Consider the following 26,865-nt stretch of genomic DNA (forward strand, 5'->3'; position numbering starts at 1 on the left):
TTTGGGGTACTACAAGTGCCTTAGATTTCTGAAATTGCATCCATGACATACGTGCAAAACTTTGCAATGAGTTTTTATCTTCTTATTCATTGATGTGATATGAGATTTCCGGGCTCGGCCAGCATTTATTGCCCATCCCTAATTGCCCTCAACAAAGTGATGGTGAGCTGCTTTCTTGAACCGCTGAAGTTCATGCTCTAATGGATAATCCACAATGCTGATGGGAGGGTATTCACACAAGTCACATCAGACATAATATTCTCAAAAGCATTTATTTTGACACAAAGGATAAGTTTGAAATTCACAGAGCAGGCACTTCCTGTCATCATTCAATATGTAACACATTGCCAATTTGACACTACTTTGGATCTCTACGTTTCAGCTAATGCACTCTCTTAACTTTGCAGAATTACGTGCATGTACAGCAGCAAAAATAATTCCCACCTGAAGAGATTTTCGACTGCTGACAGGTCAACTGCTGGTTAATATCTTTTGTCTGATCCTTTATATACTTGTTTAAAATTATAAAAAAACTCTACAGGGAAGGGTGGTGCAGGTGCTGAAGGAGATTTTGCCAACTTCAGTGCAGTAGTTTCCAACATAGGAGCAAAAGGACCCACTCCTCTTGGAATGCAGCATGACCTGGGGAATAAAGCAGAACATGATAACTGCTAGAAGAGACAGAATGAAGAGGAAAAGGATTTTGAGCAGGAGGCCGTATCCACCTGAGGTAATCAAGGAACAATTCTCCAACCTGATCCTCATCGAGTGACAATGCATTTAACTTTCTGCATCTGGGATTAAGCTAGTGAACTTTTTTTCTGGACAAACTTCCAATGCCACTATATCTTTCCTTAGGTAAGGGACTTAAAATTCTTCACATGGTTCTGGGTGTGGTCCAGAATTCCATTGAGCCTTGATGGCTGTTACTCCCTTACACATCATACGCACCAATTTAAACCTGATAATGAATGCCACTGTCTGTGTGACTGGAAATAAGTTTCAACTTTTCTTTGAACATTAAAATAGCAGTACTGTCTGCATGACTAAATAAAATCACAGTATGTATAGTTAAATAGTTAGAATATCCTCTAGAATTCTCCTGATAAAATATATGATTCTGAAATCCTACCATTTGTGTTCAGAAAGACTATGCAATTCAGGAATGTCATAACTCTAAATTATCATGATAAGGACATCAGAGGAAAATAATATTGTGCAGTAAGAAGTAAATTTGTAGAATTTTATTTATTATGCAGGGACATGTTATTTGACATACATGTGAAGTGAACAATGTGTATTTATGAAAATGCAATGAGTCACTTCCTCAAAAATAAATGATCATATTTATTCAATTGTTACTCCTTTAGTGCACTGGAGCTTGATAGAACATCCAACACTGATGAGCTGACAATGTGTTGCTGGAAAAGCGCAGCAGGTCAGGCAGCATCCAAGGAGCAGAAAAATCGACGTTTCGGGCATGAGCCCTTCTTCAGAAATTCCTGAAGAAGGGCTCATGCCCGAAACGTCGAATCTTCTGCTCCTTGGATGCTGCCTGACCTGCTGCGCTTTTCCAGCAACACATTCTCAGCTCTGATCTCCAGCATCTGCAGCCCTCACTTTCTCCTAGAACACCAAAACTAACAGGCAGGGAGTGAAGGGTGGGGAACAGTGAGGACATGAGGTGTGAGTGGATGAGGATTGGAAGAAGAAAAAGAATATCAAATTTGGTAAAAAAAAAGTGTTTCTTTTAAATTTGTGATCAGTGTGGTTCAGTAGGTTAGTGTAATGAATAGATTCTATTAAAAGACAACTAAATAGATGGCATCAAAATAGATAACATGAGGCAAACAACTTCTGTTCATAATGCTTTGGTCACCCCCAGTTAAATATCATGCTAATAAATACAGACGGAGCTTGTTAAAATAATAGAGCTGAAGCTTTGCTATGGTAAGTGGCCAGTTTTAACACCAGTGCAGCTGGAAATCACATATGGTTTTCTCAGTGAGTGACCACTGTTATTTTATGTGAACATTTAATTTTTATTAGCCATGCCTGAAAAGACTCACTGCTCAAACTTGCAGCCTATATACGAATCAATGGGCTTATAAAGATTTTGAAAGATATATGCATACAATTAAGTGAAAACATTAGTTGGCCCTATATTGTAGTAAAAATTACCTTTGTGATGTTATGATAGATTTTTTTGTGGTCCTCTGTAATTTACAGCTGTTTTAAATAAAGCTTAATAATGAAACAAAAACATGCAGTATCAGATTTGCAATTCTTTCTTAATTGCTACACTCCCAACTGAAATAACTGCTGGACAAGTCAGATCCCAGAATGAAATCTTAATTGATAGATCTTATTTTGTTTTCTGGTTTATTTTACTGAAACACAAGTAGATAGTGTTCCAGGTCTTGTTTAACAATAACCCCCAAAAAATCCACAAAAAATGTGAAAATGAAATAGAACAAACCAAATTAGATATTTACATTTAACATAATTTGAGATTTTGCAATGGATTGTACAACAAATTCTTGTTTCCCATCACTATCACTTTACAGTACGCAAACACCAGAAAGAAAACCCTTCTCTATCATATTGTAATGATTTAACTCAACTGTTTCTTTCAATTCCTGATCATGAGAGCTTTTTAGCCTTTTATTTTGTTATCTATGTAACTAAGGATTCTTAGCTTCAAATAACCCCTTTGGGTTTCTAACCAAACTCTTCTGCTCTAGAATCTTTGAACAATAACTCATACATGAAGGTGACGTATTTCCTAACTGTTCTGAACTAACTCCTTTCTCCAAGAGAAACAAACTCCAGCCAGTTTCCTGTAAACTGTTCCAAAAGCTTTCTAATTTATGAGCTTTTCTGAAGAAAAAGAATCAATATTGATTCTTCACAAAACCTAGCTAATGCCCTTCAATGTTTGCTCTCCCCAATCATAAAACTCTTAAAATACAAACTCACGTTATCATTCCAGAAGGGCTTTCAGTCTGCTGCTTCTGATACATTCTGTTTTAATATCCTGTTTCCAGACAGACTGATAAGCTAATTATTAAAGCCCTTCATATACATAGACCAAAACCCAAATGCTACCAGTTTAAAATCAAAATTCCCAAACAACTTACATTAATATATCACAAACTTATCTCACAATATAATGATACCAGGACAAGAGTTGCAAGTGTGCTGATGTTCAAATCTTTTTTGTCAGATTATAAATGGTGCCATCCCTCATAGAGTCAGTAGAGTTTTACAGGAGTCAACACACATCAGGATTTCAGGAGTTTTGTAAAGCTTGTTTCAGCAAATTTCTGAACTTGCTACTTGCAATTCTCACTGTTTATCATTACGTGTCTCCAGGTGCATCAATGATGCTCAAACCACATGATGCTTAATTAAAGGGTTAAAAATTCACAAGGTTCAGCAAATTCTTTTTGCATCAAGACAATGGACTCTTTATGAATGCTCTCTTTTAGGGATGTTATGTATGAGTTTTTAACAGCCAACAATTACAATTGCTTTGTCCTCAAAAGTTACTCACTCTGGGCACACTTTATGATTTCATGTTTCTTTCACAGAGTATTCTATGGATTGGTAGATGTTCAATTATTGAAAGTAATCTCAATCATCAAAGACATACTTTTTTCACATATGATCATAATTGGAAGATAACATAAATAGGTGATTCAGTCTCTCAAGCCTGTTCAGCCAATCAGTTTGACCACGATTGATTTGTATCTTAATTCCAATCATCTTGATTCCCTCACCCTTAATAACGTTATCTCATTCAAAAAAAAAGTTCAATTTTCAAATCTTCCGTTTTCCTAGTCTGTTTGAAGAAGGGAATTTTGGATTATGTACTTATAAATGTTGTCTGGAATCATACCTGACTTGCCTGGCACTAATGTGAGGTTATATCTCTAACCACCCACCAGAAGAAATATTATCCCTCTATCTAACCTGTTAACTTCTTTAATCCATTTCAACACACCAATTAGATGATCCCTAAGGGGTTGAAGCAGATATTAATGTTTCAGTTGAAGTTGTGGTACTCACATACTGAAATCTCCCTTGACCTACAGGGAGTAAATTTTTTAATCTTCCCAATGCTTGGCGGAAGACACACAGAAACACCAACAAATGCAGTTGAGGGAGAGAGATCAGTAAAAATTCACCTCCAAGACTTTCCTATATTTCTTTTCTTGGGAATGATTTGGAGGTGCTGGTGATGGACTGGGGTGGACAATAGTAAAAATCATACAACACAGGCTATAGTCCAACAGGTTTATTTGGAAACACTAGCTTTCGGAGTGCTGAGCCTGACGAACACATAATAAAGAAGCAGTGCTCCGAAAGCTAGAGTTTCCAAATAAACCTGTTGGACTATAACCTGGCGTTGTGTGATTTTTAACTTTCTTGTGAATGATTGCTAATAAGTGTTTTTGGACATCAATCAATGTATGTTCTTTGTTAACTAACATTCAGGCTTTAAAGACCAAACAGGATTTTCTGTCCAAGCAGGAATAAAGCATTGAATAATCCATCAAGCAACCACAATTGATTGGTGCTGTGTCTACACTTTTGCATACCTCATTTCTTCCATAAGGCAATGTAAACACATCTGCCTCTGATTAAATCCCCATTGTCTACAGTCTTGGCAAAAATAGTTAAGCAGAATTTTATGTGCTCTGAGGAAATAGTCAATGAGTATAATTTAGAAGGACTTTTGAGAACCAGGCAAAGGAAAGAATCTCAGGTTTGATAATATTAGAATGTTTTGAGTTTTTTTGAAAACTCGCTGCAATCTGCCTGAATTTTCTGTACTTCTGAATGTATTTTGAATGTTATCAAAATTGCCACATTAAAAACCGGAAAGTTTCCCTGATTGATTGCCCCAAATTAATCTAATATCTAGGACTGGTAGGTAGAGAATTTATCTTGTTCAGGGCAAAGCCATGTGTTAAATGGGAACTTTGTGAATAAGTCACATATGACTTGAAAGCCTGGGTTTAACACACAGGATTGGTCCTTTATGCTGAATGCCATTGCTTAAGCTTATCTGCAGGTGCTCAGACAGAAACCTGTCGGTTTGCTACATAAATACAAAGTAAACGCATTTATTTTGTGGAGGATGTGGGTTCACAATCTTTGTCACTGAAAGTCTGGGGTGAGACTTTCCAATCCCTGCCATGGCCAGAATATTGGCAGTCAAATTAAATCAATTGGAAGAAAGACAAAATTTCTACTGTCAAGATAACTTTCAGTGATTAAGCTTTCCCCCTTCAGAAGGTATTTATTTATTATTAATGCCACAACTCTCTGGAAGTAATAATAAAATCCTACAGATGTTAGAATTCTGAAACAAATGCTCAGTGCAACATTGGGGGCTAAAGGGCCTGTTCTGCACTGTATTGTTCTATGTTCTATGTTCTAAACTCAGCAGGTCTGGCAGCATCTGTGGAGAGATAAAAGCAGGTTTTCGAATCCAGCAAGATTCTTCAGAACTTGAAGAAGATTCACCTCAGACTTTTCTGTCTCCATAGATGTTGCCAAGCGTGCTAATTTTCTCCCCCATTCTCTGTGTTTGTCTCCTTAACTAACTTTGCCTTCCTAATTAAATTCTACACAGTCAAGAAACATGATGTTTCAAAAACCCAAGGGCAGAAAGAAGGCATATACCTGTGCGTCACACATCCTCATCCACTTGGGGTAAGTAATTGCTGCTTTGTCCTGACACTGAGACTATTTTAAATGATGCTCACAATCACTTGCAGAGCTGCTTCTCCAAATACAGCTAACATGTCCCAATAGGGTCAGAGGACTGGCCCAAAGACTGCTGATCTTGCCAAGCAGTCTCCAAACTCAACTGGCACATCACAAACAGTGGGCAGTTATGGCTGAAGGGCAGACATTTGTGCACATTGCAAATGGGAACTCCATATGCCCAAGCTGCATGGATCCACAAATACGGAATGATATTATACGGGCAACATGGGAATCTAAATCCAATGGAGGGGGTGTTCCAGTCAGTCTGGAGATTGGGATCCAATCGGTCTGAAAGTTTCTGAAGAAGGGTCAGCAGACCTGAGTAGTTAACTCTGTCTTCTCTCCACAGATGCTGGCAGAGCTGCTGAGTTTCTCCAGCAAGTTCTGTTTTGTTTGCTGCAGTCATTGCAGGATCCATTAAGGCTCTATCCAAGGCATAATCCATACTAAGTCAAGATTAGAGTGGTGCTCGAAAAACACAGCAGGTCAGGCAGCATCCGAGGAGCAGGAAAATTGATGTTTCGGGCAAAAGTCCTTCATCAGGAATGATTTTTGGTTGATGAGGGACTTTTGCCCGAAATGTCAATTTTCCTGCTCCTCAGATGCTGCCTGACCTGTTGTACTTTTCCAGCACCATTCTAATCTTGACTCTGATCTCAAGCATCTGCAGTCCTCACTTTTGCCCATAATGCATTCTAAGGCTAACTCATGTCTACAAGTGGTCAGGAGATCTGGTGAAACAAAATGAATGGTCACAAGGATTGGGACTGCAGTTTGATATTGTAGTTGGGGATTTGGAAGCTGAAAGTGGGGGAGTAAGTAATTTCATGCTATGGTGGGAAAGGAGGGGGTGGGTTGCTAAGGAAAGTCATGGTGCAGGTGGTTTTGACCAGGGAGGACAGAAAGCTCAGCAGGGACTGTAGGACCTTGACATCCACCAATCGAGGGAATGATTGAGGATCTCAGTGGTAACAGTGACTGCCAGCGTACTAACAACTCCCTGAATGTTGTTGGAATTGCAGCATCCAGCCAAATGGAGAGAATTCCATATCACTGCTGACTTGATTTGGAGATGCCAGTGTTGGACTGGAGTGTACAAAGTTAAAAATCATGCAACACCAGATTATAGTCCAACAGGTTTAATCGGAAGCACACTAGCTTTCGGAGCACTGCTCCCAAAAGAACAGCGCTCCGAAAGCTAGTGCTTCCAATTCAACCTGTTGGACTATAACCTGGTGTTGTGTGATTTTTAACTGCTGAGCTGTGCCTTGTTGATAGTCAACCATCATTGGTGAATCAAGAGTTGAGTCACTTGGTCCAACATTCCCAGCCTTTGATCTGATGTTTTAGCCACAGTATTTATATGACTGGTTCAGTTGTGGTTTTGGTTAACGGTAAACCTTCCCATCTGGATATTGATAATGGAAGATTCAGTGTTGGTAATGAGATTGAATGTCAAGGAGTGGTGTCAGGGTATGGGAACATGGCAATTTGAGTTGGCCATTTGGCCCATTTAGCCTACTCCCCCATTTAATTCAATGTGGCTGATCAAAGACATTTTACTTACATTTGCTTACGGTATCCTCAAATTGTTTATATTACCGATAAACAAAAGGCTATCACCTTCAACATTTAATATATTCAAAAATTAAGCTTCCATATCCACATGAGTTGAGAATTCCAGAGATTTACCACCCTTTGAGTAAAATAATTTCTCCTCACCTCAGTCCTAAATGGCATCCCCCTTATTTTTATATTATGTCCCCTGGTTCCACACTCCCAACCAGGGGATCATCTCATCTGCAGATACCCTATCTATCCCTTTGAGTATTTTACAACTTTCAATGTGATGACCTCTCATTCTTCAAAACTTTCGAGAATACAGTTTTCCCAGCCTCTCCTCAAAGAACAGCTTCATCATGCTGGGAACAATTCTATGAACCTTTGCTGCTGCATTCCCTTTATGGTAATAATATCCTTCCTGAGATAAGGAGATGAAAGTATTCCAGGTACAATTTAACCAAGTTCCCATATAATTGCATCAAGAATTTACTACTCTTGGACTCAAAGATGATAAAGGCTAACATTGCATTAGCCTTCCAAATACCTTCCTAAACCTGTGTGTTAGCCTTCAGTTACTTATTGACAAGAACACCCAAGTCCCTTTCCAAACTCTCACCATTTATGAAATACTTCTCCTGTTCTTCCTAGCAAAGTAGATAACTTTGCATTTTTCTACATCATATTGCATTTGCCAAGTCCATACCCAATCACTAAGCCTGTCCAAATACCTCTAAAAATGGATTACATCTTTCTCACAAAACACATTTCCTGCTTAACTTTTGAATCTGCCACAAATTAGAAAATGTTATATATGGTCCCCAAATCCAAATCATTTGTGAACAGCTAGGGCCCAGGTACTTTTCCTTGCAGTACTCCACTAGTCACTGTCTGCCAATGTCAGAATGACCCATTTAGATTAGATTCCCTACAGTGTGAAAACAGGCCCTTCGGCCCAACCAGTCCACACTGACCCTCCGAAGAGTAACTCACCCAGACCCATTTCCCTCTGACTAATGCAGCTCACACTACGGGCAATTTAGCATGGCCCATTCACCTGACCTGCACATTTTTGGACTGTGGGAAGAAACCCACGCAGACACAGGGAGAATGTGCAAACTCCACACAGACAGTCATCCAAGGCTGGAATTGAACCTGGGACCCTAGTGCTGTGAGGTAGCAGTGTTAATCACTGTGCCACCGTGCCGCCCTACTCTCTGCTTTCTGTGTGTTCACTAATCCGTATTCTACCTTCGCCGACTCCTCTTTATCAAGTTTAGCAAGTAAGTCTTCAAAAGAAAGTCCATGTTTCATTCCCAAATCGATGTTGACTATACCTAGGCAGATCACCCACTCTAAGGGTATTATGGGTCGACTTTCAGCAAATGGACTGCAGCCGTTCAAGAAAGCAACTCACCACCACCTTCACAAGTGTAACTCGGGATGGGAAATAAATGCTGACCCAACTGACGATGCCTGAATACATGAATGAACTATCATTTTGAAAAGTATTCAAATGGCCATTCATATTGCCCTTTGTGATAGGTTCTGATATTTTCTATAAACCTAAATATCACTTGTTGCAAATGGACATTGCCTGTCACTTGTGTGATATAGATCACTTGCCACTTACCAACTGAATTGGATTGGATTGGATTGAATTTATTGTCATGTGTACCGAGGCACAGTGAAAAGCTTTGTTTTGCGAGCAATACAGGCAGATCATAGAGTTAAATAGCATAGATAAATAAACAATGGACAAACAGCAGCAAAAACAAAAACACAGGCACAGGCAAATGCTAAGAGTTTGTGAGTCCATTCAGTGTTCTAACAGTAGGGTAGAAACTGTTTCGAAACTGGCTGGTGCATGTGTTCAGGCTTCTGTACTTTCTCCATGAAGGTAGAGGTTGCAGAAAAATATTGCCAGGGTGGGATGGCGCCTTTCCTTGACTGCGGGCCTAGTAGATGGATTTTATAGATGGGAGGTTGGTTTTTGTGATTGTCCGGGCTGAGTTCACTACTCTCTGTAACAGTCTCCGATCTTGAATGGTACAGTTGTTATACCAGGTAGTCATACATCTAGACAGAATGCTTTCAATCTCGCACCTGTAAAAGTTGGCAAGGGATTCACCATCATGCCAAATTTTCTCAGCTGCCTGAGGAGGAAGAAAAGACATTGTTGGGCCTTTGTAACCAGTGCATCCACATGAAGAGTCCAAGAAAGTTTGTTGTTGATGACCACTTCCAGGAGCTTGACCCTCTCCACTCGCTCCACCTTTGTGCTGTTAATGTGTAGGGGGGCATGAGTAATAATGAGTTCCTTGGTTTTGCTGGCATTGAGAGCTAGGTTGTTCTGAGTGCACCATTTTTCCAGGTCTTCCGCCTCCCGTCTGTAGTCTGTTTCGTTGCCATCTGCGATTCGACAGACTATGGTGGTGTCATCAGCATACACTGTACAAGAAGGGTAGTAGAGATATTCCAGGTAACTACAGACCAGTCAGCCTGATATCAGTGGTGGGAAAGTTGCTGGAGAAGGTACTGAGGGATAAAATCTATTTATATTTAGAAAAGAATGGGCTTATCAGTGATAGGTAACGTTGTTTTGTGCAGGGTAGATCGTGCCTTACCAACTTAATTGTGTTCTTTGAGGAAGTGACCAAGTTGATAGATGAAGGAAGGGCTGTAGATGTCATATACATGGACTTTAGTAAGGCATTTGATAAGGTTCCCCATGGTAAACTAATGGAGAAAGTCAAGTCACATAGTGTGCAGTGAGTTCTAGCTAGATGGATTAAGGACTGGTTGAGCAACAAGAATAGTAGTTGAAGGGAGTTTCTCAAAATGGAGAGTGGTGTTCTACAGGAATCAGTGCTGGGGCCATTGTTGCTTGTTATATACATAAATGATCTGGAAGAGGGCACTGTTGGTATGATCAGCAAGTTTGCAGATGACACGAAGATTGGTGAAGTAGCAAAAAGCATAGGGGACTCAAAGAATACAGGACAATATAGATAGACTGGAGAGTTGGGCAGAGAAATAGCAGATGGAGTTCAATCCAGGCAAATGCGAGGTGCTGCATTTTGGGAAGTCTAATTCTACAGCAAACTATACTGTAAACGGAAGAGTCTTGGGAAAAGATGATGAGCATAGAGATCTGGGAGTTCAGGTCCAGTGTACGCTGAAGGTAGCTGCACAGGTGCATAGAGTGGTCAAGAAGGTTTATGGTATGCTTGCCTTCATCGGACGGAGTATTGAGTATAAGAGCTGGCAGGTCATGTTAAAATTGTACAAGACTTTGGTTCGGCCACATTTAGGATACTGTGTACAGTTCTGGTCACCACATTACCAAAAGGATGTGGACACTTTGGAGATGGTGCAGAGAAGGTTTACGAGAATGTTGCCTGGTATGGAAGGTGCTAGATATGAAGAGAGGTTGAATAGGTTAGGATTGTTTTAATTAGAAAAAAGAATATTGAGGGGGATCTGATTGAGGTATACAAAATCATGAAGGGTATAGACAGGGTAAATAGAGATCAGCTTTTTCCCAGGGTGAGGGATTCAATAAAGAGAGGTCACACGTTCAAGGTAAGAGGTGAAAAGTTTAAGAGGGATATACGCAGCAAGTACTTTATACTGAGGGTGGTAGGTGCCTGGAGTGCGTTGCCAGCAGAGGTAGTAGAGGCAGACATGGTTGATTCCTTTAAGGTGTGTCTGGACAGTTGCATGAGTAGGCAGGGAACAGAGGGATATAGATGCTTGGGAATTGGGCGATAGGCTTAGACAGTGGATTTGGATTGGCTCAGGCTCGGAGGGCCGAAGGGCCTGTTCCTTGGCTGTAAATTTTCTTTGTTCATTGTTCTAACTTGTAAATGGCATTAGTCTGGTATTTGGCAACGCAGTCATAGGTATACAGTGAGTACAGTAGGGGGCTGAGTACACACCCCTGAGGGGCTCCAGTATTGAGTGTTAGTGAGGATGAAATATTGTCCCCAGTCTTCATTGATTGTGGCTTGTGGGTCAGGAAACTGAGCATCCAGTTGCAGAGAGTAGGGCTTAGTCTGAGATCACTAAGTTTAGTGATCAGTCTCGAGGAGATAATAGTGTTGAAGGCTGAACTGTAGTCAATGAGTAGCATTCTTATGTAGCTGTTCTTGGTGTCAAGGTGTTCTAGGGAGAAGTGAAGAGCAAGTGATATGGCACCTGATGTGGATCTGTTGGTCCGATAGGCAAATTGAAGTGGATCAAGTGCAGTGGGGAGGCTGGAGTTGATTAATGCCATGACCAGCCTTTCAAAGCACTTCATGACCACAGAAGTTGGGGCCACTGGGCGGTAGTCATTGAGACATGCTGCATGAGCCTTCTTAGGCACAGGGATGATGTTGGCCCTCTTGAAACCGGCAGGGACAGTGGACTGCTGCAGGGAGAGGTTGATGATACCTGAGAAGACCTCTGTCAATTGATCTGCGCTTGCTCTGAGTGCACAGCCTGGTACTCCGTCTGGTCCCATCACTTTCCTTGGATTCACAGGAAGGAAAACTGATCTAAGCTCTGATGCAGTGACTGTTGAGATAGATTCATCAGGACTTGTTGGAATTGGTGTTACCTCTCCACCGAAAATCTGCTCAAAGCGAGCATAGAAAGCATTGAGACGATCTGGGAGGGATGTGTCATCATCTGCTATCTTGCTCTGTCTCTTTTTAGAACTTGTGGTGTCATTCAGTCCTTACCATAGTCACTGGGTTTCTGTCTGGGTCTCTTGTTTGGATCAGTATTGGTCGTTGGCTGTCTTAATGGCTCTGCAAAGCTTAAGGCTGGATGCTGTTCAGAAATTGCTGCATATGGACTTGGATTCCCTCAGTGTCTCATGGGTCAAACATGGTGCTGAACATTGTGCAATCATCAGAGTACTTCTAACTTTATGATGGAGGGAAGCAAATGATGATAGTTGGAGCTGAAACATTATGCAGAGGAATGCCTTCAGTAAAATTCTTAGACTGTAGCGCTTTACCTCCCACAATCATTACCATCTTCCTTTGTGATCCAAATAGAGGAGATTTTCTTTTTTAACCACAATTCCCATTGGCTCTGTTTTGCAAGGGCTCTTTGTTATACACATGTTGTCAAATGCTGCCTTAGTTTAGTCATTCTCAACTCACCTCTAGACATAGGCTGTTATAAGGTCAGGTGCTGAGTGGCTTTGGCAGAACTCAGTGAATGAATAACATTTACATTAGTATCGACACTATTTCCATTTCTTCCTGAAGTCAAATTATCGCAGTCAAAACACTGTTTATATTAAATGGAATAAGATTGTATACTTAGTTCAATGAGTCATTGATTTTGGAACTTGTTCTGTCTGCAGTAATGAAGAAGTAGCAAAGTCCTTTGAGATCTAAATTTCATCTTTTCTCCATCGTATACTATGGTGTGATTATCTTGTAAGATAAGATACAATGATAGATGCTTGCTTGTGAATGTTGTGGTGTATTTGTATTTTGTGTGTATTTTGTGAAGTGTCAAGAAGGCCTGTACATGTCTGAGATGCCATTTAACTGGAATTTCTGAATGATCCTACAAACCTCGGTACAGGGATTTTCAGAACATATTTCAGCAGACTTTGAGCACTCTATCAGTATTGTGCCTGAGGTACTATAACTCCAAGTCCCATATCCATTTCAGACAGTAAAAGATGTTAAGTGTCCCAGTGGCAAAGGCATCAAATGGTGGCTTTGTGCCATCCATCTGCCCAATCTGCAATCACACTGGCTAAGTTGTTAATTCAGTTCCCTTCACTAACTATGCTACAACTGGTAGCACACAAGGGAAAAACTGCAATCACCTAACAACTGGAGAGGTACGTGTGTTTGAAATAGGCTGAAGCATCCACTATAATAGGATACATTATGGTAAAGAATAGCTGTTTTAACCATAAATTCCAAGACAGTATTATTTACATTAATTCCTAAGGTGTCTTGACAGAGGGATCAGGGAGAAAATGTTCCAATGGCAGAAGAATTAGGAACACAGATACCTGGAAATGCTGATATAAGATGTCTTGGACTGGATTTTCTAAGAGATGGCAATCACATCTGGATTGCCTCTCTGCTCCTACTTTTTTCCTTTGAGACAGAGTCCCACACTTTGGACTGTAAATTTTGTTTACTTGTCAACTTTGGATATTAGTCAATAAGCAGCTTGTTGCTAAGCAGGTGTCGCTTGATTGCACTGTTGATGACATTTCCCATCATTTTACTGGTGATCGAGAGTAGACAGGGCTGACAATTGGCAAGTAACATTCACACCACACAAATGAAAGGAAATGACTGTCCCCAGTAAGAGACAACCTTACCTCTGCCCTTGATATTGAATGGCATTACCATCACTGAATCCCGACCATTAACATCCTGGGGTTACCTTTGATCAGAAACACAACTGAACTTGCCAGGTAAACACAGTGGCCACAGTCAGAGACTAGGAATACTGCAGTGAGTAACTCACCTCCTGACTCCCCAAATCCTATCCATCATCTACAACACACAAGTCAGGAGTGTGATGGAATACTCCCCACTTGACTGAATGAGTGCAGCTCCAACAACACTCGGAAGCTTGACAACATCCAGGACAAAACAGCCCACTTGGCATTGTATCTACAAACATCCACTCCCAGCACCACTGATGCTCAGAGGCAGCAGTGTTTACTTTCTACAATACGCACTGCAGAAATTTGTCAAATATCCTTAGACAGCACCTTTCAAACCCATGACCACTTCCATCCAGAAGCTCAAAGACAGCAGATATATGGGAACACCACCACCTGCATGTTCACCTCCAGCCACTTACCATCTTGGCTTGGAAATACATCACTGTTTCTTTACAGTCGCTGAGTCAAAATCCTGGAATTCCCTCCCGAGTAAAAATGTTGGTCAACCTACAGCACACGGACTGCAGCTGTTCAAGAAAGCAGCTCACCACCACCTTCTCCAGGGCAACTAGGAATGGGCAATAAATGCTGGCCACCCAGCAACCTACATCACATGAATGTGTAAAATAGAAAAGGACTAATGCATTGGTAATTGGTTAGGTTAGATTTGTCTTGCTTTTTGTATAATGGACAAACTTAGTAATTTTCCACATTGTCAGTTAGATGCCCATGTTGAAACCTTACTGGGTCAGTTTGGGTTGAGACATGGTAAGTAGTGAAACATAAATCTTCAGTATTACTTCCAGAGTGTTGTCAGAACCCATACCCTTTGCAGTACCCAGTGCCTTCTGGCATTTCTTTACATCACGAGGTGAGAATTGAACTGGCTGAAAACTGAAATCTGTGATGCTGAGGAGGCCAGAATGGATGATTAGATGGACACTTCTGGTTGAAGATTGTTGTGAACATTTCAACTTTAATCTTTGAATTGATGTGTTCGGGTCTCCCATCATTGAGGATGGGGAAGTATGTGGAAGCTGCTTCTCAAGTTCAATTGCCCATCAGAGTTCACACCCGGATGTGGCAGGATTGCTGTGCTGAGATCTGATCCGTTTGTTGTGGGATCGCTTAGCTCTGTCCATCACTTAATGCTGCTGATTGATATGTAGGTAGTCTGCCTTTGCAGCATCACCAGGTTGACACCTCACTTCTAAGGATGCCTGGTTCACTTTCCATTGAACCAGGGTTAACTCTCTAGCTTGATGGCAATGTAGAGTGGATGCATACCAATGCTTGAGGTTGCAGATTGCGCTTGTGTATAATTCAGCTGCTTAAGATGGCTCAGGACATCTCATGGATGACAAATATTGAGTTGCTAGTCCCATTCAAAGTCTGTTCCATTTAGCACAGTAACAAGTGCCTCATAACACGATAGACAGTATCTTCAATGTGAGGATTAGACTTTGTTTTCACAAGGCCTGTGAGGTGATCTTTCTTACCGCTACTCTTGTAGACAGATGTAATTGCAACTGGACAGTTGGTGATGATGAAGTCAAACATGTTTTTCCCTTTTGTTGGTTTCCTCGCCATCTACCACAGACCCAATTTAGCAGCAATATCCTTTAGGATTTGATCCACTTAGTCAGTGCTGCTGCCAAGACACCCTTGGTGATGGATATTGAATTCCCAGGGTACATTTGCACTCCTGCCACATTCACTGTTTCCTCCAAGTGCTGTTCAACAGGAAGGAGTGACATGGTGGCTCACTAGTTAGCACTGTTGCCTTACAATGCCAGGGACCTGGGTTGCGTACCAGCCATGGGTGACTGTATGGAGTTTGCATGTTCTCCCTGTGTCTGTGTGGGTTTCTGTTGGGTCCTCTGGTTTCCTCCCATAGTTCAAAGATGTGTAGGTTAGGTGGGTTGGCTGTGAAAAAATGCCCTATAGTGTCCAGGAATGGACAGACTAGGTGAAGCAGTCATGATAAACATGGGGTTGTAGAGATGACGTGGGTCTAGGTGGGATGCTCTTCAGAGGATCAGTGCACACTCAGTGGGCCAAATGACTTCTTTCTGCCTTGTAAGGATTCAATGCGTACTGATCCATCTGCCAAGGTGGCATAATATATGGTAGTCAGCTTTTTTTTGATAATCTTCATTTGATTTTCAATTCTGGATTTATATTGAATTGAAGTTTTGCCATCTGCTGTGGTAGGATTCAAATGCAGGTCCCCAGAACATTACTTGGGTCTTTGGATAACTAATCCAGAAACAATGTCACTTGGCCATCACCTCCATTGATGGTGAAGGTCAAGGTGAAGGTGAAGAAACTGAAATAGAAGTAAGTGGGGAAGTCTGGAAATAGGTTTAATTTGGGGACCCGACAATTTATCTTCGTCACAAGGAAAGGACAAGTGAAGGATGAATGTTGGAAATTGAAAAGCAAGGTTGTGACATTTGTAGAGTTGCACAGTATTCCTTCAGAAAACACAGACTTAGCAGGTAAAGCGTATGACAAGAGAATGTTTGTGACTGATGTGGATCAGAGAAGAGTGCAGGAAATTCTGGCAGTTTTCAGTTTAGACATAACCTATCATCATTTTTGTCTGGTGTAACAAGGAAGTCAATTGTTAATCTTAGGGAGACAGAATCAGCACAGTTGGCATTTGGCAGGTGATGAGAATTTCTCTCTAGAGAGATTGCCGTATAACAATACAGGGTATTGGTTGAAATTGTTTTCTCATTCCTTTACAAACTGTTAATTTAAAGTGTCACTTGTTTGCCAGTTCTGTAATTTTCAGTGTCATTCCGAATTTTCCTATTGAAGGTGTGGATTTCCTGTTTGGGAACAGCAAGCCATCTCCCATGGCTTGTGGAAGTCATTATAAAACTATTGAAAGCAAACTTGTTCAGGAAACACTGAGTCAATATCTCTGTACACCTGCTGTTAAGATTAATGTTTTAACTAATAATGTATCCAAAGAGTTAGACATTCAGCCTGTTAATTTATTAATGACATTGAGCTGAAAATGAAAAGTTAATGGTATCAGGAGATAATCTAAAGCTGCTTAAATTAAAGATGCAGGAAAAGCATGAGGGGTGCTAAAGCAGAAAGCAGCAGTACTTAAGCTAATGAGGAAACATAGGAAATGGGCACTCTGAAGCAGAGTGGAAAAGCTGAACTCTGTGCTGACATAATAGAGAGGAAAAGAAGATATGTGGTCTTAACTGTAAACTGAAACTTCGGTATGAGGAAGTAATCACTCCTGATAAAACAAAATTAGACAAATTTTGAACTCCACAGGAAGGAAAGAAAGCAAAAAGAGATGAAGAAAATTCAGGCAGTGAACAAAAAGCAGCACCAAGTGTCAAATTGGGATTGAGTTGTATGTTTATTTATTTCAGAGTAAAGCAGAGGTATCTCTTAATTGAAACAGTTTATTTACTTAACTTTATATTTCTTACCACTTTATGGAACATTGTATATACACATACAGTCATTGTTAAGGTTAGCATGTCTTGTGTCTATGCTCAGAAAAGGAGTCAGTGCCTTGATTCACGAGTTCTCATTGTTCACCATGAACTGCCCATATATCCAATTCCATCGTTCTCAACTTCTTACTTTATCTCATTGTGGGAATGTTTCCCTAAATCAGGCCAAACCTATGGTGGAGGCTTTTGGGGTGTTTGAGCTAAAAGACATAAAACTTCTTGTGCCACATGCCTGAAAGTCCTGGAGGTTGGTCAGAGGAGGATGCAACTACTCATGTGGGGATGGGGAGACTTTAATGACAAACTAGATTCTAGATTAGAGTGGTGCTGGAAAAACACAGCAGTTCAGGGAGGATTCAAGGAGCAGGAAAATCGATGTTTCGGGCAAAAGCCCTTCATCAGGAATAGAGGCAGAGTGCCTGCAGGGTGGAGAGACAAATGAGAGGAGGGTGGGGGTGGGGGAAGGTAGCAAAGAGTACAATAGATGAATGGGGGTGGGGATGAAGGTGATAGGTCAGGGAGGAGGGTGGAGTGGATAGGTGGAAAGGAAGATAGGAAGGTAGGAAAAGTCATGGGGACAGTGCTCAGCTGCAAGTTTGGAACTAGGGTGAGGTGGGGGAAGGGGAAATGAGGAAACTGGTGAAGTCCACATTGATGCCCTGGGGTTGAAGTGTTAGGAGGCAGAAGATGAGGCGTTCTTCCTCCAGGCGTCGGGTGGTGAGGGAGCGGCGGTGAAGGAGGCCCAGGACCTCCATGTCCTCGGCTGAGTGGGAGGGGGAGTTGAAATGTTGGACCACAGAGCGGTGTGGTTGATTGGTGCGGGTATCCCGGAGATGTTCCCTAAAGCGCTCTGCTAGGAGGTGTCCAGTCTCCTCAATGTAGAGGAGATCGCATCGGGAGCAACGGATACAATAAATGATATTGGTGGATGTGCAGGTAAAAGTTTGATGGATGTGGAAGGTTCCTTTGGGGCCTTGGATGGAGGTGAGGGAGGAGGTGTGGGTGCAGGTACCCACCCAGGGTGTACCCAACATTGACTCCGATACCCATGAAGTCTCATGGCTTCAGGTTAAACATGGGTAAGGAAACCTGCTGATTATCACATACTGTCATCCCTTAGTTGAAGCATCAGTACTCTCCCATGTTCAGCAACACTTGGAAGGAGCACTGAGGATGGCAAGGACACAAAATGTATGCTGGATGGGGGATTTCAATGCCCACCATTAAGAGTGGCTCGGCAGCAGCACTACTGATCAAGCTGGTTGTGTCCTAAAGGACATAGCTGCTAGACTGGTTCTGCGGCAGGTGATGAGGGAAAAACATACTTGACCCAATCCTTACCGATCTGCAGACTGGGCTATTTCTGGATCTGAACCTGGGTCATTGGAACATTAGCTGAAATCTGCATTAATAGTCTAGTGATTCAGCAGGTCCTACTTGAGCTCAGCTAAACCACATCTCTGTAAATAGTGCCAGTAATTTATGAATATTCGTTAATTTTCACAAACACAGTTCCAGTACTCATCTGCCGAAACCATCCAGAAACTGATTGCGATATTAATCCAGGAATGTAATGGACTGTGAAGCTGTTACCAAGACTGTTAGCTGGCATTAATAAATGTATGGAAATCAAAGGTCTGTAACCCAGAAAAGCACACCTGAAAAAACACTCACAACAATAATTCAAGCAACTAATCACTACCAAAGCCCATGACAGCTGCCTAGACATGCACAGAACAAAGCTGGCATACCGGTTTACAATGCAACACCCAAATTGTGCCCAATCCCACTAAAATCCCAGGTGACCTGCGTGTGTTCTTTGATCACTGATCTGACATCATTAAAGTCTCAGGAATTGATGGATAGTCTGGTTTGGTGAAGTGTAAGGCAGGAGCCTGACCTGAAACTGTTGCATTCTTGTTGGATTGAGTTGGGTTAGTTGTAATCAGCACTGTTGTATTTATATTCTGCAGTATTTTAGAGACTGTCAATCACAACTGGCTGCCCTCAGTAGAATCTACCAGAAGCTATCCATACCATCTCCCATTTCCATGAAACATCCAGTTTGGAGCAGACTGGCAGAGAATGAATAGAAATGCGTTTCCATGTGACAGACATGAAGAACACTTTGCAACATTAGCTGTCAGTAGCCTCCTTTGATTAGCATTCACACAGGAAGGTAGCATTTTTCTGAGCAGCAGTTCTTTGTACATTACTCTGAAGCACCCAATCGAGGTAGAACTCGGATAATCATGGCTAACTCTAATCATTGAGAAGTTGGATTTGAGCTTTAAGTCCCATTTCACTCGTCAGGTGAAATGAAATATCGCACTGCAGTAAACAGGAGAAAAATTAAAATATACACGGCTCAATTCCTCAACAATGAGCACATCAGTTGATCATGTCCTTAAAGTACTACAATCTGAGATGTGTGGGTGAGGAAGCGGAAGTCATGTGTAAACTTTAGGAATCAACTTGCTATATTCAATGCCCTTCCTTTGCCAATGCCAACTACATCCATGTGAAGGTACTGCAATTTTGGTGGTCTTTCTGTCGAACTATTGGATTTCATTCCTTGCCTAACACTCAAAAGTTCTTTTATCCCATCACTTGACTGACCTACCAGTGAAAACAATCACAATCATGGAGTATTTCAAGTGATAAAGCATTGACTTAAATCACCTGTTCACGTTAAATAAACCTTTAAATGTATCCATTGGGGATCTTAAACATTTTGATTATGACTCTCCAGTTCATCCTAGGTAGAATATTTTGGAATATCTACCCTCTTCTTTGAATATTGCCTTTTTGTGATAGTTATCTCCCACTCACTGTGCTTGCCCTCTGAAAGGGAAACATGCATCGTACACCATCCACAAAGATATTTAAGGTAAAATCAATGGCTTTCACATAAATGAGCTTCCAAAGCTATCCCAACTTAAAAATAACTCCATCACAATGGGTGAGATGAATGATTTATCTGAATATGTAAAGTGTCCATCGAGGACTCTTAACTGTAACTGCAGAGTCAATACACGCTGAAAGGGTGAGAAGATATATCGAGAGAAATGTTCCAGTAAATGTTGAAGTCACTGCTGTTCCACAAGAAGCTGTAATCAGAAAGTCAGACAAAAAGGGGTCAATTTGGAGACAATAAATGCAGCAGTGGAACTGGAGAGAGTAGCTCAGAAACTACAAAGTAGGACCAAATAAATAAGTGGACGGATTGACAGAGGGTTGCATTTAAATATAGGCAAGTGCAACCTATTGTAGACAGACTGAAAATTACAAAAAGTAATAGATTTCATGAATGGCATAAAATAACTAAAAAATGAACTGTAAAAATGTCTGGGAGCCTTAGTCGACTTCACTAGTTCAGCAATCAATAAAATCATTAGAACATTAAACTACCGAGTGAAAACAGTGGAATGTAAACCAGAGAAAGTTGTGATCAAAGTACAGTTCTCAGGTTAGTTCAGGCTTTGAAAAATATCTTGATGCAATAATTTAAGGCATGAGAGAATGAATCAGCATTCCGTTTTAGATCTCTCCACATTTTAATTTCCAATGAAAGAAACTAAACAAAGACAAACATTCATTTCATCTTCCTGTCTCTCCCAGGTGGTTTCTCCTATGAATTTGGAATGTTAAGGGTTTTGAATGAGTTCTAGTTTAAGCCAATGCCTGGGTTTGCAAATGGAGTGGCTGGACTTGTCCATAGGCTGGAGTTCGTGCTGAATCTGACTCCTCTGGTGCTGGAAGATACAACTGGATTTTTACAGACATTGAGTATTAGTTTACTGAGGATGTAACTTTTTGTCCCCTCCTCAATTGGGGAAAGATGCTTAATTTCCAGGAGCTGCCAGCCAAATGACTAAAGACTGAGCCACTGAGTGCTAATCTGAGCCACCATGTCAGAGGACTAAGAAGACAATGGTTGGACCCTGGGAAGTGCAGAGATCAGAAGGATCTTGGCATGTATGTCTCTAGACCCTTAAAGGCAGCAAGACATAATGGTTAAGAAGGCATGTGGGATACCTGCCTTTATGAGTGAAGGCATTCAATGCAAGAACAAGAAGCTTATGATCTGTATATATACAAACATTAGTTAGGCCATAGCTGGATAACTGTGTGCTGTTCTGATTATTACATTATAGGAAGGATGTGATTGCATATAAGACGAAACAGAAGAGATTCGCCAAAAGAAATTTATTCTCTCAAAGGATTGTAAATCTATGGAATTCACTACCCCAGAATGCAATGACTGCTGGAACATTGAGTAAATTTAAGAGGGAGGTAAAATCACAGAAACATAGAATAATACTGTACCGTACTGCCCAAAATATATTTCTACCTTCACTAGGACTACCTTTTCCACATGAGGACCCCAGCCTTGAACGTGACGACACTTCAAGCTCTCATCCAAGTTTTTTTTAAAATGTAATGTAGTTTCCTGCCTTAACTACCCTCCTGGGTACTTCATTCCACCACCCTCTGGGTGAAATTCCCCTTAAGCCTCCTGCCTTTATGCCTCTTTGTTATTGTCCATTTGATTAAGAGGAGCAGCTGCTCTCTCCTTTCACTGTCCATGTCCTTCATTGTCTTATACACCTCAGTCAGGTTCCCCTTGCCCCACCTCAGCCTTCTGCTCAGCTCAGTGTCAGAGTGAAAAAAGCAAGTGACTGCAGAGTGAAATAAAGGACAGGGCAGATCAGATCAGATGGTGAAGCAGTACGATATTTGTGGATTAGGTCAGAGACTGGTTCATTTGGTACCTGATCAGCATCAGAAGCAGATTAATTGACATTGTTTAAAGAAGGAAAAGTGCTTATGTCGCTTAATGAGCAAATCACCAAGTTTTTCAAGGCAAACTGATTCAAACTTGGTCACATAATGTATTGGCCAAGGTCAGCTTTAGTCAATACAATATTCTTGCATTTTGCAAAAGCAAAATTGTGACTACTTTGACGGCATTAACAGATGACTTGCTCAAAACATGCTGCTGCAGCTTTATCCTTGACCACTTCATCAATAATTTCAAAATGGCATAGATTGCAGATTTGAAAGCATATCTGACAAGGAAAGGCAATAAACACAACAGACCTGATTTCAGCTAGTTCAGTTCAGCTGGCACAAATGTGGCAGACAAGAGGTTAAATGGCACATGGTGGACTTAAGCAGCATCTACCACCATTTGACTGCTGTAGTTTTGACATCATGGAGGCCAGCAGCCACAAACAGTGGAGGAAATGAGAATGGCATAGCCTCATCAACTACAAATCAGAGGAGCCTCAGAAAAGCCAAAACTGCCATTGGATCTTGGAGTGGGAATGGCATAGCCAAAAGAAGCTGAGGGAAGTTAAAGTTCAACTTGTCATCCCCCACAGCATTACAGAAATGTTATGGTGCAGAAGCAGACCATTCAAACTACTGTGCCTGCACTGACTCATTAAATGTGCATCGTTACCCAGTGCCAATCTCCTGCCTTCTCCCCACACTGTTGAATATTATTTTTAACCAACTAAAAATCTTATGCCCTCTTGAATATCAATTAAACCTGCCTGCACCACATTTCCAGGCAGCGCATTCCATACTCCAACTACTCGTTGAGTGAAAAAGTGTTTCCTTGCTTCACCCTTACTTCTTTTACTGATCACTTCAATCCTTCTACATTTGCAACACAAGAGCTGGTGCAAGTTTGCTGACTTTCTGTGGGGAAGCCTGCAATGACCTCAAGTAGCTCTGGCTCTGAACAATTCAACTTCTGACCTCAGCATAGCACCACTTGCCTGACAAGTGAAAGCATGGTCACTGGTGGAGTTGTCATGGGATAGTAAAAATGCTTTCATTCTGAGAGACAACAACACATTCCTGCTCCATGGAACCATTACCATCTCCTGGTACCTGCCCAAGGCTAAACCAGACTGTTTGAAGTTTGATATTGAATTTGACCCTGGGATAAGTTTCAGACCACAAAGCGGCACAATCACTAAGTTTATCTGTTTCAAACTCTTAACTATCATCTGACTTGATCAGTGCCTCAGTTCATCTGGTGCTGAAACCTTCATCTATTTCTTTCTTACCTTGAGATTTGACTCATCCAACTCAATCCTAGCTAGTTTCTCATAGTCTACATCCATAAACCTGAAGTCATGCAAAGCACTGTGGCCTGTCACCTTACTTGTACAACATGTGAAGCACTAATCCTGTTTTTGATATCATACGTTGATTCCTAGTGAAGTAAAGCCTTGAGTCTGTTAGATTTTCAGGCTTGCTTTCAGATTCTTCCATGGCCTTACTGCTCACTAACTCTGGAACCTTTACTAACCCTGACAACTCTTAAAGGTCTCTGGATTCCTCTCATGCTGACTTCTTGAGCATCTCTAATTTTAATCATTCTATTGTTGGTGTCGCGATTTGATTGCTGAGGTCATAAGCTCTCAACATCCCTTCCCAATCTTTTCCACCTGATCAATTTTTCTTTCTTTCTTTAAGACACTCCTCAACATATACTTCTTTGTTCAAGCCATGTGTCATCTGTCATAAGTGACCTAATGTTGCTCCTTATCAAATTTGACTTTATAATACTAGCACACTGGAATTTTTATCATGCCAAAGATGCTATACCAATACAATTTTCTTATTCACCAGGTCCAGCTAAGACACTCTAAACTTTTATGCATAACGTTAGCAAGTGATCCAGCATTACAATAAGTGATAAAATTTCATCTTCATCTCTGCATTCATATTCTCCCTCTGCTAGCCTTTTAGCACTTGGAGTCAAAAGAATCTCTTTACCTGCAACACTAGGGCAAATAGGGGATTACTCTTTGACTGCGACCTTCACAGCAGGCTAACACAGAAAACCAGATTGGTACCCATTAGAGCATTCAGTTTTACTAGCAAACTCTCGTGGGCATGAAATTAGTTTTTGAACCGGTCTCCTTGTGTATTCAAGTGAAAGATTGTCTCTGCAGTTTGGGACATAATCAATGGATGATTATTTTCTATTGAGAAGGGGATCATTAGCCCTACATTATCTTTTCAGTCACAAGAAATCACAGGTTAACCCGTTTGACTTAGCTCTTTCCCACTTTGAAGAATGACTGTTTGAAATTCCTTTGGTATCCACAGGCAGGGCATTCTACAGGTTTCTCTCTCTCTCTCTCTCTCTCCAGACACTCAGTCAATTTATATCCTCAGTCATTTTTGGCCATATCAGCTCTTTATTAAGAAACATAACTGTGTCATCCTGACAGCTGTCTACATCCCACCCCATGCGGAAGTGAAGAGTGCACTTGATGAAATATACAATGCCAAAAACAGTCTTGAGACAGAATACCCTCAAAGTCTAGTCCATTGTAGCTGGTGACTTCAAATAGCCAACCTCAAAGATACACTACCAAAATGCCATCAACATACCTCCTGTCCCACCAGAGATCTGAAAATCCTTGACCATTGTTACACAACTGTCAAAGATGCCTACCACTCTATTCCCCATCCGAATTTTGGAAATTCAGATCACAATGCTGTGGTCAGCAGTAGAAATTGAATTGTGAGAACCCAGTACAGAACCGAGTGCAGTATCGATCTGTGGCAATGGAAGAGTTTCTGTGAGACTGCTTAGAGTCAATGGACTGGGCCATATTCAAGAACCTAAATATGTATTGCAGCACTGTCACAGATTTCATTAGTAAGTGTGCAGAAGACTGCATGCCAAAGACGTTAATCCAAATGTTCCCTAATTGGAATCCATGGATGAACCAGGAGATCCACTCTCTACTGAAGTCCAGCTCTGAGGCTTACAAGTTGGGCAACTCTGATTTATACAAGTAATCCAAGTACCACCTTTGTAAGGGCATTAAAGATACTAAGAGGCAATACCAAGCCAAACCTGAGTTCCAGACAAACCCCACAGACACCCGTCGTTTGTGGCAAGACTTACATGACATAACAGGCTACAGGTCAAAGTTAAACAGAATCGCAGGCAACTATATATCCTTACCCGCTGAGCTCAATATACTCTATGCTCGCTTTGAACGGAAGGTCAGTGAAACAATGTATATGGAGGATAGTGGGTTAGTGTAGTTTAGGTGGGCTTGGATCGGCGCAACATCGAGGGCCCAAGGGCCTGTACTGCGCTGTATTCTTCTATGTTCTATGTTCTATGTTCTATGTCACCTACCCCAACAGCCTCGGTTGCACGTGTACCAACGGTCACCACCACAGATATTAAATCAGCCTTCTTGAGAGTGAACCCATTGAAAGTGACTGGCCCAGATGGAGTCCCCGGCCTTACACTCAGAACCAGCTGGTGGGAGTATTCGCTGACACCTTTATCCTCTCCTTACTAGGATCAGAAATCTCCATCTGCTTCAAGAAGACCACCATCATCCCAGTGCCAAAGTAAACTCATTTAGTGAGTGTCATTGACTACCGCCAGTGGCTTTGACATCCATAATTATGAAGAGCTTCGAGGGATTCATCATGGCTCACATCAACCCCAGCCTTCCAAATTGCCACAACCTTTTGCAATTCGCCTACTGGTGCAACAGGTCCATTGTAGATGCCATCACCCTGGCCCTAAACACATTCCTGGAACATCTGGATAACAAGGGTACCTGTGTCAGATTCCTACCTATTGACTACAGTTCCACTTTCAACATCATAATTCTAATTAAACTCATCTCTAAATTCCAAGATCTAGGTCTCGGCTCCACCCCATAACTGGATCCTCATTTCATGAACCATAGACCACAATCAGTAAGGACAGGTGACAACTCCTCCTCTACCATAATCCTCAGCAGTGGTGCCCCACACAGCCGCATACTCAGCCCCCTACTATGCTCCTTACACACACACGACAGTATGGCCAAATTCTGCTCCAACTCCATTTCCAAGTTTGCTGATGACATCGCCATTATAGGTCGGATCTCAAACAACGATGAGACAGAATACAGGAAAGAGATTGAGAGGTCCGTGCCATGGCGTAATGACAACAATCTCTCCCTCAATGTCAGCAAATGGAAGGAGCTAGTCATTGACTTCTGGAGGTAGAGTGGAGAGTAGGGCTCTGTCTGCATCAGTAGTGCTGAGGTGGAGATGGTTGATAGCATCAAGTTCCTGGGAACAATGATCATCAACAATCTGTACTGGTCCACCCACACTGATGAAATGATCAAGAAAGCTCAACAATTTCTTTACTTCCTCAGGAGACCCTGCAAATTTGCATGCTCACAAGGACTCATACCAATTTTTATAGATGCACCATAAAAAAACGACAGGGTTGGATGCATCACAGTGTGGTTTTCCAACTGCCCTTCCCAACACAGCAAGAAACTACTGAGAGTTGTGAACACAGCTCAGTCCATCACACAAATCAGCCTTCCATCCATTGACTCCACCAATGCTTCCTGATGCCTCCAGAAAGCAAACAACATAATCATCCCTGGTTATGTTCTCTCCCACCCTCTTCTGTCGGGCAGAAGATATAAAAGTTTGAATACACGAACGAATAGATTCAAGAACAGCTTTTCTTCGTTGTTATCAGACTTTTGAATGTACCTTTCAAATACCTTAGTTCTGATCTCTCTCTCCATCTCTGTGCACTTT

The sequence above is a fragment of the Chiloscyllium plagiosum genome, chromosome 3, assembly GCF_004010195.1.
Source record: "Chiloscyllium plagiosum isolate BGI_BamShark_2017 chromosome 3, ASM401019v2, whole genome shotgun sequence".
Lineage (NCBI taxonomy): Eukaryota > Metazoa > Chordata > Chondrichthyes > Orectolobiformes > Hemiscylliidae > Chiloscyllium > Chiloscyllium plagiosum.